Below are 12,425 nucleotides of genomic sequence, written 5' to 3' on the forward strand. Positions count from 1 at the left end.
CGCAGAAATTAGCCAGGAGGGACGCTAATTTGGGTAAACTCGGTCACCGGAAGTAGAGAGCGACCGGAAGTCCTCCAAGGCCCCGGCGCGGAAGTCCGCCAAGCCCACAGTAAAGATGGCGCCGCCAGGACCGGAACGACCACACTAAAGATGGCGGCCCCTGCCCGGAAGTCCGCCAAGCCCACAGTAAAGATGGCGCCGCCAGGACCGGAACGACCACACTAAAGATGGCGGCCCCGGCCCGGAAGTTCGCCCCGACGCCACACTCCAGATGGCGCCGCCAGGACCGGAACTTAGCCGAGGCCACACTAAAGATGGCGGCGAGAGGCCCCCCTCGCCTCAGAGAGGCGTTTAATCCTGTTGCCTGACCTCCGCCGCGACCCGGACCCCCGCCCCGCGCCCGCAGCGCCGTCTCGCCGCGCCGCTTCCCGCTGTGGGGACGGGGCGGGGCGCTCGGCGGCGCCGGGCGCGGGCGGCAGGTTCGTGGGCGGCGGCAGGCACCGGCGAGGGCAGCCGCCTCTCGGCGCCGCGCGCGCGGCGCTCCGCCCGCCCGCCCGCCCGCCTCGTTCCGCTCCGCTCCGCTCCCCTCCCGCCCCCGCTCCCCCCCGCCCCGCTCCCCTCCGCTCTCGCTCCCGCCGTGCCCTGGAGATGCTGTCGGAGCTGCGCCGCCGCCTTCCCCCCCCCCCCAGGAAGCGACCCACGGCGCCAGATCCGACGGAGATCGTGCCCGGGGTAAGCTGGGCGCGGTCGCTCTTCTGCCTCTCCCGCGGCCATCGGCGACTGCAGGCAGGGGAAGCGACAGGCAAGTTTCTCGCCTCTGCGGAGAAACTTGCACCTGCGTGCCGCCGCAGGGCCGGGTTCGGATGTGCCCTGGCATTGCACACGCACCACACCCCCCCCGCGGGGAGGGTGTGCGCTGCCTCGGGGCCCCTGTCTGTGCTGCCGGGAGAGAGAAATCCTTTGGGAAGCTGGGCGGGAAACAGCAACTCTGTGAACTGCTCAGCTTTTCCTAGGGAAGGGCAGGTTTTAGGGAGGAAAGGCCCGTACGCGCGAAAGGCGCCGCGGGTCTCGCCAAGGTGGGGGGGGGCGCGGCTGCAGTGCCGCGCGCGGCTGCAGTGCCGCTCCCGGCCGTGTCCGCCAGGCGGCGACTGTGAGGCAGGGCCCGGCGCTCGGGGGCGCTCTCGCAAGCGACGCCCCCGGGAAAGCGGCGGGCTTTGGGCGCTGCCGGCCTTCCCCCGCAGTGCCCGGGCTGGCCCGGCGCCTGGCAAAACCTCTGAGGGAAAAGGCAAGCAACAACTGCGCTTCTTCTGCCCTTTCTTTAGCCGGGGACTGGAACACAGGCAAAATCGAGGGGCTCTTTGACCTGGGCAGGCTCCGAGCGTTTTTCAGCCTTCCTTCGCAGGGCATTCTCACCCTCCGAAAAGCTGAAAGGCTTTAACAGCTGGAGACGCGCCTGCAGCTGTGCAAATTAATGTAGTTTCTTTTAGGAAACGAAGGGGAAGTTTTCCTGTTGGGAGCCTAAATACCGAGTCTACTCTGCTTTTTCAATCAGGTGACGAAGCTTATGGAAAAAAAGACCAAAGGCCTCGAGGTGAGTACATTCTACCGAGTTCTGCTTTTCTGGGATCGGTTTGGGAAAACCACGTGAAATTCTAAAAAGCTTCTCTCCGTGTTTTCTAGTTGTTTTTTCAGCCTTGGTCTAAGTTTCCTGTAGAAAAGGGCATAGAATTATTAGAACAGACAAACTAGGCTTTCTCGGGAGAGATGGAAGAAAAGTCTGCTGATTGCAGTTCTGCTTTTCTTGTCTTCCCTTCGACTGTCATTTTCTCTCCCCTGCTGTTCAAATAGGCAGCAATTAATTGCTCTGCTGAAGAGTTTGCTGTACTAAGTGTCTGTCAAATTGATGCCTTCAACTCAAGATAGCACCTGCTCCTTAGTTACAAAAAGTTCCTCACAGGAAATTTTCAGGCGTGCCCATAAATCTCCTCGCTGTTTGTTTGGGAGAACAGGGTTTTCTCGTCTGTAACAGAATAGTCGTGGCATTTGCTACGGAATGCTGGTGGCAATCTAGTCAGAAGAGGACCCCGTGCTTCACTAATTTTCCCTTTTTGCTGTTGGGGGTGACTTCTTCCCAGGGATGTTCTTCTTGACCCCCCGGGGCAAACGGAGGTGTCAGCGTCAGGAGCCATCCTAACTGAGGCCCCGGTAGGTAAGTGCTTTTTGTGTGACTGGACGGTGAAGCTGTCTGTGGGAATGACCTGGCTATTGCTCGGTGTACTCCTAATTAAGGTGTCTTTTACTCCGTGTTCCCAGGCTCCCTCTTTTCCTTCGGTCGCCGTGGACACTGTGCCGGACGCCTCTGGCAGGACTAACCCCGGGGCTTTTATGTCCAGCGTGCTGTGCTGTGTGTGCCTGCAGGTCAGAAAAGCTGGCAGTGCAGTCCCTCTGCTTTGGTTGCTGTGTCTCTTTGGGAGTTCTTTCGGAGGGCAATGAGAGAGCGATTTGGTTTGAAGGGGACCTTTAAAGGGCACCCTGTCTTCCGTAGGCAGGGGCACCTTCCACTCTCATCCCCGGTTGGATGCTGCAAGTCCCATCCAGCCTGGCCTGGAACACTTGCAGGGATCGAGGGGCAGCCTCGGCTTCCCTGTGCGGTGTGCTCTAATAGCTCTCCACTGGCATCACGAAAAATGTTGTCAGCACCTTTTGTGTGACGATGGTAAGTGGGACCCGGGTGAAAATTGCCTTCTCTGAGGTGCAGAGGGAAATAATTCTCCTTTGAAGTCAAATGTATTGGGTTTTGCACGAGTCTCGTCTGCCTTCTGTTTGAATTGCTTTCTCTTCTCGGCAGTTATTTGAAATTAAACTTTTATTTTGTGTCTCCCCCTTCAGCATCCTGTCCAAGACAAAGCTACCTTTCTTTCCTCGTGGGAATGGACCGGCCGGGCTTTGGCAATCTGGCCCCTCGAAAGACTAAAGTGACCTCTTCCAGCAGGGGAAGACTGAAGCAAGGGGTGCCAGGAAGAACTGGAGTTTCTGGAGAATAAAAGCTGGAAGCGTGCCCCCGAAAATCCCCAGCCCCGGGTGGTCAGTGGTCTGACTTGCACGGACCGGTGGCCTTGGCCAGGAGCGGTCCTGCAGGAAGCGCCTTTGCCCAGCCTGTAATTTTAATTTCCCTTGGATGCTTGGCAAAGCCCCCCTGGGTGAGCCCCGGTGCCTGGCAGGAGCGGAGCGGGCTTCCAGGGAGGCATTCACCCGGTCAGCGTCAGGAACCATCCTAACTGAGGCCTCGGTGAGTGCTTTTTGTGTGACTGGACAGTGAAGCTGTGTGAATGACCTGGCTGGTGCTCGGTGTACTCCTAATTCAGGTGTCTTTTACTCTGTGTTCCCAGGCTCCCTCTTTCCCTTCGGTCGCCGTGTGTGTGCCGGACGCCTCTGGCAGGACTAACCCCGGGGCTTTTATGTCCAGCGTGCTGTGCTGTGTGTGCCTGCAGGTAAGAAAAGCTGGGAGTGCAGTCCCTCTGCTTTGGTTGCTGTGTCTCTTTGGTAGTGATTTTGGAGGGGAATCCCAGAACGATTTGGTTTGAAGGGGACCTTTAAAGGCCAGCCTGTCTTCCGTGGGCAGGGACACCTTCCGCTCTCATCCCCGGCTGGATGCTCCCAGTCCCATCCAGCCTGGCCTGGAACACTTGCAGGGATGGGGCAGGCTCAGCTTCCGTGTGCAGTGTGCTCTAATATCTCTCCACTGGCATCAGGAAAAATGTTGTCAGCGTGTTTTGCTGGACGATGGTAAGCAGGACCCGGGTGAAAATGACATTCTCTTAGGTGCAGAGGGAAATAATTCTCCTTTGAAGTCAAATGTATTCAGATTTGCACGAGTCTTGTCTGCCTTATGTTTGAATTGCTTTCTATTTTAGGCAGTTGTTTTAAATTAAACTTTTATTTTGTGTCTCCCCCCCAGTATCCTGTCCAAGACAAAGCTGCCTTTCCTCGTGGGAATGGACTGGCCGGGCTTTGGCAATCTGGCCCCTCGAAAGACTAAAGTGACCTCTTCCAACAGGGGAAGACTGAAGCAAGGGATGCCAGGAAGAACTGGAGTCTCTGGAGAATAAAAGCTGGAAGCGTGCCCCCGAAAATCCCCAGCCCCGGGTGGTCAGTGGTCTGACTTGCACGGACCGGTGGCCTTGGCCAGGAGCGGTCCTGCGGGAAGCGCCTTTGCCCAGCCTGTAATTTTAAATTTCTCTTGGATGCTTGGCAAAGCCCCCCTGGGTGAGCCCCGGTGCCTGGCAGGAGCGGAGCGGGCTTCCAGGGAGGCATTCACCCGGTCAGCGTCAGGAACCATCCTAACTGAGGCCTCGGTGAGTGCTTTTTGTATGACTGGACAGTGAAGCTGTGTGAATGACCTGGCTGGTGCTCAGTGTACTCCTAATTAAAGTGTCTTTTACTCTGTGTTCCCAGGCTTTCTCTTTCCCTTCGGTCGCCGTGTGTGTGCCGGACACCTCTGGCAGGACTAACCCCGGGGCTTTTATGTCCAGCGTGCTGTGCTGTGTGTGCCTGCAGGTCAGAAAAGCTGGGAGTGCAGTCCCTCTGCTTTGGTTGCTGTGTCTCTTTGGTAGTGATTTTGGAGGGGAATCCCAGAGCGATTTGGTTTGAAGGGGACCTTCAAAGGCCAGCCTGCCTTCCGTGGGCAGGGACACCTTCCACTGTCCCCGGTTGCTCCGAGTCCCGTCCAGCCTGGCCTGGAACACTTGCAGGGATGGGGCAGGCTCAGTTTCCCTGTGCAGTGTGCTCTAATATCTCTCCACTGGCATCCTGAAAAATGTTGTCAGCGTGTTTTGTTGGACGCCGGTAAGCAGGACCTGGGTGAAAAGGACATTCTCTGAGGTGCTGGGAGAAGGAGGACTCGTGCGGGCACCTCCAGAGACAGCGGGAACGGGAGCGTGCTGCGGAGAAGGAAAATTCCAGGGGGTGGGTGCTGAGAAATATGTCCTTCCCTTGCCCTGTGCTCTGCACTCAGCAATGGGTCAAGTGCAGAAGTTTCCTGGGGACCCTGGAAAATGATGCCGGGTCTGCTAAGAGAAGTGGGGCCAAAGGAGCAGGACCTGGGTCTGCGAGCGTGGGAGAAACAAGGGCCGGGTCATCCTCTGCCTCCAGGAGGGAGGGCAGCAGGAAAGGCCACGGACTAAAGCACTGAAGTGCCGTTCCCCAGGGAGCCCCTGCCCAGCACTGAACTTGCTTGTGCACTTGCTGTCCCTTTCCCAGCGGAGCCGAAGCGTCGGGTGCGGGTGCCGGGGGGATGGAGCTGCCAAGGACAAACTGGGAGGGTGTTTGCGAAGGAAGGGGGTAGAAGGAGCTCTTGACGTGCTTTTTTTACTTCTTCATCCCACAGAATTGCCACGAGAGGAAATACCTCAGAGGGGCTTCCCTCCAGATAAGCCCTGAATATGCCAGGAGGTTTCAGCCGGGAGAAAGGAGCTGTGGAAGAAAAGCAGCCTAAAAGTAGCCAGCGGGGATCATCAGGTTTTCCAGGCAAGAAGAACAAGGAGAGAGATGAGGGAATGGGGTTCCAATTCCTAATGATTTGGTGGGCGCAGGAATGATTTGTGTGTGTTTTCCAGTCCCTTTTGATTCCTGAGATGATTTTAAAATGATGGCTTTAGCAATCAACTAAATCGGAGATGTTGTTTTTGAGAGGAAATGGTGCCAAATAAATGCAGAGTTTTGGGTCAGTTTTGGGGATGATTTGGGTCAGTTTTTGGGGTCAGTTTGGGGTCATTGTTTGGGGTGATTTGGGTCAGTTTTGGGTCAGCTTTTGGGATGATTGGGGTCAGTTTTGGGTCAGCTTTTGGGGATGATTGGGGTCAGTTTTTGGGGTCAGTTTTGGGTCATTGTTTGGTGTGATTTGGGTCGGTTTTGGGTCAATTTTTGGGGAGCACTGGGTGTTACTGGGGGTTGTTGGGGAGTACTGGGTGTTTACTGGGGAGCACTGAGTGTTACTGGGGGTTGTTGAGGAGCACTGGGTGTTACTGGGGTGCACTGGGGAGCACTGGGTGTTACTGAGGGTTGTTGGGGAGCACTGGGTGTTACTGGGGAGCACTGGGAGAGAAGATGAAAAATAAAGAGAATAAAAAATAAACGAAATAAAAAAGGAAATATTAAAAAAACAAAAGAAAATTAAAAAAAAAAAAGGCAAAAAAACTAAAAAGGAAATAAAATGAAAAGGAAATAAGAGAGAAAAAAAAAAAAAAAGAAACCCCTTCTTGGGCACCCCGTTTCCTCTCCTCCCCCTCTCCCCGAACCGTAAATTGCGGGGTCATCACCCCTAAAATGTGAGAAGGGGACCCCAAAATGTGGGTGGGGGAACCCCAGGGAGCCGAAAAAGTGGAGGGGGAGCCGCAGTAAGAAAGCGAAGCCGGGCGGTCGGGCGGCGGGGTGGGGGGGGCAGCCGAGGTGGGGACGCCGGCGCATGCGCAGTCGTTGGCAAGACGCCGGCGATCACGTGGTAAGTAAGGGCAGCCAGGAGCGGGACCGGCGGCGCATGCGCAGTGGCTCTCGTGCCGGTGCAGCACTCCCTGCTCGAGTTAAGGGCCGGTTCCGGCGGCAGGGCGGGACTGGCGGTCTCCCGTCTCTCCCGGGGTGTGTGTGGGGGGAATAACATGAAGATTTTTTTGGGGTGAAAGCGCAGAAATTAGCCAGGAGGGACGCTAATTTGGGTAAACTCGGTCACCGGAAGTAGAGAGCGACCGGAAGTCCTCCAAGGCCCCGGCGCGGAAGTCCGCCAAGCCCACAGTAAAGATGGCGCCGCCAGGACCGGAACGACCACACTAAAGATGGCGGCCCCTGCCCGGAAGTCCGCCAAGCCCACAGTAAAGATGGCGCCGCCAGGACCGGAACGACCACACTAAAGATGGCGGCCCCGGCCCGGAAGTTCGCCCCGACGCCACACTCCAGATGGCGCCGCCAGGACCGGAACTTAGCCGAGGCCACACTAAAGATGGCGGCGAGAGGCCCCCCTCGCCTCAGAGAGGCGTTTAATCCTGTTGCCTGACGTCCGCCGTGACCCGGACGCCCGCCCCGCGCCCGCAGCGCCGTCTCGCCGCGCCGCTTCCCGCTGTGGGGACGGGGCGGCGCGCTCGGCGGTGCCGGGCGCGGTTACAGGTTCGTGGGCGGCGGCAGGCACCGGCGAGGGCAGCCCCCATCTCTGCGCCGCGGCGCGCGAGGACCCTCAGGCGCTCACGCCGCGCCGCCCGCTCGCCCCGCTCCTCCCCCCGCTCCCGCTCCCGCCCCCGCCGTGCCCTGGAGATGCTATCGGGGCTGCGCCGCCGCCTTCCCCCCCGGGAGCGACCCACGGCGGCAGATCGGACGGAGATCGTCCCCGGGGTAAGCTGGGCGCGGCGGGGGGCCGCGGCGGGGGGGCGCGGCTGTTCTGCCTCTCCCCGCGCGCCCGCCTGTGGCTCCACCCGTCCTTCTCTCCCCTCCCATGCGGGACAGCCCCAGGTGTGGGCAGTTAGGCTGACAAAGAGGCGGGACAGCCCCAGGTGTGGGCAGTGAGGGTGACAAGGGGCGGGCTGTGCTCGGTGGGGCCCTTTTTATAGGGTGCTTCTGCAGGGGAGTAGTCGATCCCGGGGAATCTCTCAAGCAGTGATGGTGAGAGCATCTCGCAGGGGCTGGGGGAAGCACCTGATGTACCCGGATTATCGCTCGAGGAAGGTGCCGAGGGATGAGCTCTGTTCCAGGAAGCAGCGCAGGAGAGGGGAGCAGCGCACATGAACAGGTGGGAGAGTGTGGGGGTGCAGAGAAACTGCAGCTCAGACTGGAGGAAGACCTTGGAAGTTTCTTTTATTGATAGAAACGTGCAAAGCAGAGAATGAGGTGGAATATAAACACTGTAGGTGCTCGGGCAGGTGAACCAGGACTTAGGAGAGGAAATCGCTTTCCTCAGCACCTAAAGTTCCAATTGCCTCTCTCTGGAGCAGTCGAGAGGAGTTTCTACTTTGGGGCTGGTCTCCAAAGGCAGGCACCTGAAACTGCTGTGGGAAGCTTACTGCTGTAACCAGACAGTAATTTCCCCTGATATTTTAGCTACTAAACCCAGTGAGTTTTATTTCCTCTATGCAGAGCTCTCCACTCTCATTTTAAGGCCATTTTCCCCGGTCCTCACCGCAGGACAGCGGCTCTTTCCCGGTTGAAACCTCGGCACAGCCACCGAACCGGGCGCGGGTCCGTGGAAGCACTTCCTGATTCTCGTTATTACCTCACTCCACATCCCCCATCGCGAAGCACCCCGGGAGCTCAGCCCAGCACCGCGGGAGGGTCCCGCAGGTAGGACGCGGCCACGCCGCGCCGCCCCGCTCCCCTTCCCGGCGGCGCAGCCCGCGCCGCCCCGCTCCCCTTCCCGGCGGCGCAGCCCGCGCCGCCCCGCTCCCCTTCCCGGCGGCGCAGCCCGCGCCGCCCCGCTCCCCTTCCCGGCGGCGCAGCCCGCGCCGCCCCGCTCCCCTTCCCGGCGGCGCAGCCCCCGCCGCTCCAACTCCCGCTATTCTGCTCCAGTCCCTCCACTCCAGCCCCTGCCCGAATCCAATACCAACCCTAAATCCAATACCAACTATAATACCTGCTCACGTTAGGAGTCCTTTTCTCCATCAAGCTCTTTACCTATCCTGATTTTAAGTCAGAGATGCAAACCAGGTGCTGGTGCTCCCAGAGCCTTTATACCGTCTTGGATTGGGCTACTCTTTTTCCCCCGGGGGCCTCACGGGAAGGGAGGTGGGCACGGCCAGGGCTGTATTAACCCCAGCCTTTGGTCAGGGAAGTCATTCAGCAGGCAGGCTTCAATGGGATAAGAGCTCTCCCTTTCTTTCATTTAATGGGACTTCTCAAGCTATTCCTGCTTTATTAAAGCATCAGCTTTGGTATCCAAAGAAGCAGAGCTTTATATGGCAATGAAGAGGATTACACTCACATGCAGGGTTTTTAAATTTAATAACTTGGTGTTGGTAAGCTGCTTTTATAATTGGTTATCTGTTTCTCTTTTCCTTAATCTTTTGGGATTTCCTGATCATCTCAACTGCAGTTTGGCATTTTTTCACCAGTGTTATCCAGTCCTCAGGTGAAGCTGCTCTGTGTTGAAGATGCTACAGACACCCAGGTTTGCAAGTAGTCAGTGGGGGGTTACAGCCCACAGATGGAGGGAGGGCTGGGGTGCCAGCTTAGGAATTGCCAGGGTTTTTTTGAAGGTAGTATGGGTGGAAAGCAGTGTCCAGGAGCCCCCTAAATGCCTGTGAAGGCACCACTGACTTTTCAGATGTGCCACTTATGTTTTCTTCTCATTCACCCAGGTATTCTGTGCGATTACAGCTGCAGTCTTTGGCTGCAGGCAGTGACCCTGGGTGGTTTGCTTAAAGAGAAGGGAGACTCTTTGAACTCTCCCCATCTATCTGGGTGACTTTGGTTAGAGTTTCTTTACCATGTCAGAGGGGCAGGGTGTAAAGCAGAGTTGAACGGAACAGAGGCCAGAGGAGCAGAGCAAGAAGGTGGGTCATCACCTGACATCAGCACAAAGATGTGGCTTTTAGCTCCACGTTTACTTAATGTGTTAAGGATTTTGTTGTTTGGGTTTGTTTTTTCTTTGTTTTCAGCTGCAGAGCCCTGGGCCCAGGAGGCTCTAGGCACCGGAGGGGAGGTGATCCAGGTGAGTACCAGTGAACAAGGTGAGCATTGACTCCAGGACAGAACTAGATGGTCTTTTACAGGTGTTGTGGTGAATCTGTGCACAGGCTTTGTTTCTTGTGTTTTCCAGGGGTTCTGCCACCTTCTCACAGACAGTCCAGTGCTTCAGGGCCCCTGCTGGTAAGAGGTCACTGTGGAGGAGAGATAGGTAGGAGCTCCCACAGGAAAGCCATCCTTTCAGGCAGTATCTCAGTCTGTGCTTTTGCCTTTGGCTTTTTTACTTTGCAGAGAATGTGTGCAGCCTCAGAGGGCTGGAGCCACCTGCCAATTAGGTTTGATGGTCTTCATCTGTCCTTGTGAGTAATCTCCTAGTACTACGAGGGTCATCAATTAAGGCTGGACCTTTCCCAGTTGCAGGTGCCATCCAGCCTGCCTTTGGCCAAGGAGGAGCATTGAGGTTGAGTTGGGGAGGTAGGGAGGAGGTCCTGGGGTCTCCCTTACTTTCAGAAACACCCCATAACTTTTTTTCTCACTCCCCCAGGTACGGCACACGGTGATGGCAGCAGCCTCCGACTGGGGTCGGAGCCAGTGGCCCGAGAACCTCTCAGCTCAGGGGAGGGTGAGTAGCCAATTGCGGAGTTATCTCCCACGTGCTGCCCAACTCTTGTGTCAGTTTCTGTTTTCTTTCTCATAGCGACCGAGTCAGTGATCACAGGACCCTCTGAGCCAGCCGGGCGTCCTTCCTTCACATCGAAGATGGATTCACATCCCCAGCTGTGGGAAAGATAAGTGGGGGACTCCCACCTGGAGAGGGGATGAGAGCTGGGTCCAGTTTTATGTTTAGGAGGGAGGGATTGTCAAATGAGCACAGGGGAAAGGGTCTGCCCTAACAGGCCCTTGGCACACACAGGAGGAGCAGTTTACTTTTCATCATGGAGTAGGATGTGCAGGGCAGAGCTGTTCAGGTCTGTGTCATGTCCTTTGTCCGGTCTGTGTTTCATGTCTTACACTTCAGTCACTGTGTCTTTGCTTCTTGCCCTCAAAGATCTTATCTGAGATGTCAAAGCATCATTCCTAGAGTCTTGAACCTCTGCACTGCCCAGCCCATTGCCCATACCATCCATTCTTTGGCTCACTAGCTTGGACGTGCATCGGAATTGCATCTGAGAAGTGTCAGCCTCCTCACAGGTTGTATCGGTGGCTGTGCCGTGCAGTCATCCCTTGTCATCCCACCTAGGACTTGTGAGAATCTAAGAAGATTCTGAACATAGCATTGTCTCCCATCCATCTTAGCCTTTTTGTAGGCAGTTCTTGTCCCAGGCCATTCTGTTAGTGTGTTTTCAGGCTCCTCAGAGCCTCCTCCGTTCAGTCTCGCCGTATCCTCCGTCTTCTCGTGCGGCAGCACATCCATTTTGGCGTTGTTCCTCTCTGAGTTCTCTCTCCTGGTTGCACCACAGCACTTGTCTGGAGATGTGTCCTTGGAGTTTGTGTTGGGCCTGGAACTGCTTTGCCCTGCAGTGTAGACTTGGGGGTAGGTGGAGTAGGAAGGAGACTTTCCATTTACCCTGTGATAGGCTCAGCCACTCAGGGCAGCAGTTCTCTGGTCCTCCTGGAGGCAGCCCCTGCCTGCAGCGTGTGTGCAGTCACGAGAGCGGGCTTGTCCAGGGCCAATGGGAGCGGTACGGCAGGGCCCTTGAAGTTAGGTCAGTGTTTGTTTGTGCAGGCTGTCTTTGGACCCCAGAGGGCTTGTCTAAGGAGAAATTAGAATTGCACAGCAGTTAATGTTGCCCTGTGTATATGGCTGACTTTGGTAACTCATTTCTTTGCAGCATCAGAGAGGCTGGATGTAAAGCAGAGATGAACAGAGGAGGCTGGAGAAGCACAGTTAGAAGGTGGGTCCTCATGTGAGGTCAGAGCCAAGACATGACTTTTGGCCCTAGGTTTACTTGATCATTTGGATGGTTTGGTGGTTTAGTTTTGGTTTTTTGGTTTTTTTTAAGATGCAGAGCCCTCAGCCCAGCAGAGGACAGGCACCAGAGGGAAGGTGAGCCTGGTGAGCAAGGTGAGCAGTGACTGCAGGACAAAACTAGCTGCTCTTTTGCAGGTGGTGTACTTGTGGTGAATCTGTGTACATACTTGTTTTTTTGTTTTCCAGGCAGTGCACAGACTTCTAACGTGCAGTCCAACGTGACAGGGACCCTGCCTGTAAGAGGTCACGGTCAAGGGGTGTCAGACAGAAGCTGCCATGGGAGCAGCAAACTCTTGGGCAGTATCTCAGTAGTCACACTTGGCTCTGGGTTTTTTTACAGGAGATGTAGGCAGCCTCAGATGACCGAAGCCAACTCACAGTGAGGTGACGGACACAGTTCGGTCCTCTGGAGCTGTCCTTGAAAGGATCAGCAATGAAGCACTGAGCTTTTTGGATTGCAGGTGCCACCCAGGTAACCTTTGGGAGCCGATGAGCATTGGAGGTGAGTCAGGGAGGCAGCAGGAGGAGCAGGAATCCACTGCAGCTTCAGAGATGCCCTCTAATTTTGTCTCTCTCTCACTCAGGTATCCCAGAAGATGACAGCACGTTGTCCAAGTCTGGTCAGAGCCAGTGACCCGAGGACCTGCCTCGGTGACAGTGAGTAGAGGAATCCTGGTGGCTGGGGCCACGTGCCACACTCCTCAGATCTGGTGTCTGGTTTTCTTTCTCGCAGTTGACTCCGAGTAGTGTGACGATGACAGGAACCTCTGAGGCAGCCCAGGTGCTCCTCCTC

General features: G+C 56.3%; 1 long non-coding RNA gene across 2 annotated transcripts; it reads left to right on the plus strand.

Annotated features, from left to right (window-relative positions):
• The first annotated feature begins 9,039 nt into the window (after nt 1-9,039).
• LOC135408211 (uncharacterized) lies at nt 9,040-10,636 on the plus strand. Of its 2 annotated transcripts, XR_010427376.1 has the most exons (5): nt 9,040-9,142; nt 9,633-9,685; nt 9,794-10,019; nt 10,205-10,282; nt 10,358-10,636. It is a non-coding gene; the product is annotated as an uncharacterized LOC135408211 (long non-coding RNA). The 2 variants fall into 2 exon arrangements; XR_010427375.1 differs by having other exon boundaries at nt 9,794-10,282.
• The last annotated feature ends 1,789 nt before the right edge of the window (nt 10,637-12,425 follow it).

This window comes from Pseudopipra pipra, unplaced genomic scaffold (genome assembly GCF_036250125.1).
Source record: "Pseudopipra pipra isolate bDixPip1 unplaced genomic scaffold, bDixPip1.hap1 HAP1_SCAFFOLD_235, whole genome shotgun sequence".
NCBI lineage: Eukaryota > Metazoa > Chordata > Aves > Passeriformes > Pipridae > Pseudopipra > Pseudopipra pipra.